The following is a 2,339-nucleotide window of genomic DNA, read 5'->3' as shown; positions in this document are numbered from 1 at the left end:
CTGAACTATAAAAAAAAAAACAAGTACAGTGCTAAGCTCAGTAATACTGATTGGCAAATGTGGGCATTTCAGGCAACATACCACAGAGACTGGAAAGATTATTCCTTGAGAGGATATTTTAGTAAGGTTACAGTTTTGATTACAAAGGGGTAGGGACAGACAATGTCTTTCTGTGTAAAGGATTATCTCCAGTGGAGAAATTTACAAAGAAAAGTAATAGGGTCCACTTGAAAAGAAATGTAGTTCCATTTCTGTTTTCCAAGATGAAATGCTCACTGCAGCTGATTTTCAACTCAGCACTAGCCAAGTTTACTTGGTTTTAGACTGATAAAGACTCTTGAAGTCAGTCTTCCAAACCTAAGGATGGTTTTCAACTAAGTTGTCGTCTAACACAGAAGAAAACAATCAATTTATAGATTGCATTTTTTCTTAAAATTTCTCCAAAAGGCAAGATTCAAATGATCAAAGTGCTAAAAAAAAAAGTTTGTTCAAAGTGCTAAAAAAAAAGTTTTGTGTCTTAGAGAATCATATCATCATTAAATGGTAACAAGTGCCTAGCATTTCTAAGAGGATTCTGGTCTTCAAATAAATTGACACATACAATCAAATTTAATCTTAATGAAAATGACTTCTATTTGAATAGGGAAATATCAGCTTATGAGGCCAAAGTCGAGGGAGGCACTTTGTGCTTTATATTGTTTTAACTATGGTGCTTTATCTGCAGAATCTTGAATTAAATCAGCTACAATGCTGAATTTTTCTCACTCACATTGAAGCTAGCTCTGTTTTCTCTTCCAACTTGAAAAAAAAAGGAAAAAAATAAAGAAAATAGAAAGAGCTCCTGGATTCTTACATGGTGTGTGAATCCACTTAACAGAATTATAATGCCCAATTAATCTTAGCAACATGAGTGATGAATCAGTTCTCCAGGTGTCTCTTCAAAAGAGAGGAAATTTAGTTCCAACATTTGACTAATGTTTTAAACCAACTGTAATCTTGCCAGATTAATCAGAAAACTAATAATTGAACTCAAATCCATATCCAAAATACTTTCTCCCCAGGTACCACATAACAGCACACTAACTACCCAGGATACCAATTTTTCAGGTAAAGCAAGGAACAATGATCAAATTCCATTTACTTCCCTTTTTTATCTTGATTTGATGGTATCTCCTGCCATCTACTGATAGACAAAAAAAGATTAAAATAACATTCCTGAATCATATGGCCATTTTATCATGTATGGTCAATTGTCATCTTTTGCTTGCATGTGAAAAATCACCTAATATATCAAGGTTTACGACTGTTTAGTTTAATTGTAGTGGACAATCTTTAATTGTATTAACAGCATTTTACATTTAAATCATTATAGTGGTGGTGGTTATGTGCTGTGGAGTCAGTTCCGACTCATAGCTACCCTGAATAGGGTTTCTGAGGCTGAAAATCTTTATGACAGAAGAATGCCTCACCTTCTCCTGCAGAATGTCTGGAAGGTTCAAACTGCTGACCTTGAGGTTAGCATCTCCACTCATTTGTATAAGAAAAAATATCATTGGCTTTAGAGTTACAGACTCTAGTTTTTGTACCAGCTCACCTCAGGACATAGAATCCTGTTCTCAGCTTTGTTTCCTTATTCTAAAATACTAGTGGGCTGTGGGAGGTGAGGACAGAACTGGTTGACACTGTCAGAGTGGGTGACTCCAAAACAATTGTATATAAAAAATTGTGTGCAGTATTTCAGCAGAAATTTAGTTATGAAAACATCCTGTAGTTCGTTATAACAAAAATATTTTTCATAAATCTAGCTTACATCTACAAAGCTGAAACTTTTTGCTAGCTCACTTTTTGAACTACAAGGTCGATGGTTCAAATCTACCAACTGCTCATCAGAAACCTTATACAGTGTCGTTATGAGTCAGAACCCACTCGATGGGACTAATCAAAAACAATGATACACTCCAGTCAATTACAGTGACGCTTCGAATCCTGCCACACATGATTAATCTGCACATGCTACAAACAAACATGCAGTTGGTTTTGTTGTTGCTGGTGTTTTGATAGTCACTGATTTTGTCAAATTTTTTAGTATTTTAGCTACAATTTTGTCGTAATTAGTATTTGCAAATCTAGATCAATAATCTTTTTGAGAATGAAGTAGTGATAAGAAAAGGAGAAAAAGTTTTAAAAGCTTCTTCTTGATTACTTACATTGAAACTTTAAATTTCGAGGTGATATGTGTGCATGCATAGTGGTTATGGACAACATTGAGAAGTATGAGTATTCCAGAACATTTAATTATACTTCTGAGAAATCTGTACCTGGGCCAAGAGGCAGTTGTT

Source organism: Chrysochloris asiatica, unplaced genomic scaffold (assembly GCF_000296735.1).
Source record: "Chrysochloris asiatica unplaced genomic scaffold, ChrAsi1.0 scaffold00059, whole genome shotgun sequence".
NCBI lineage: Eukaryota > Metazoa > Chordata > Mammalia > Afrosoricida > Chrysochloridae > Chrysochloris > Chrysochloris asiatica.
The sequence above is the reverse complement of the archived record's forward strand: the minus strand, read 5'-3'. Positions refer to the sequence as shown.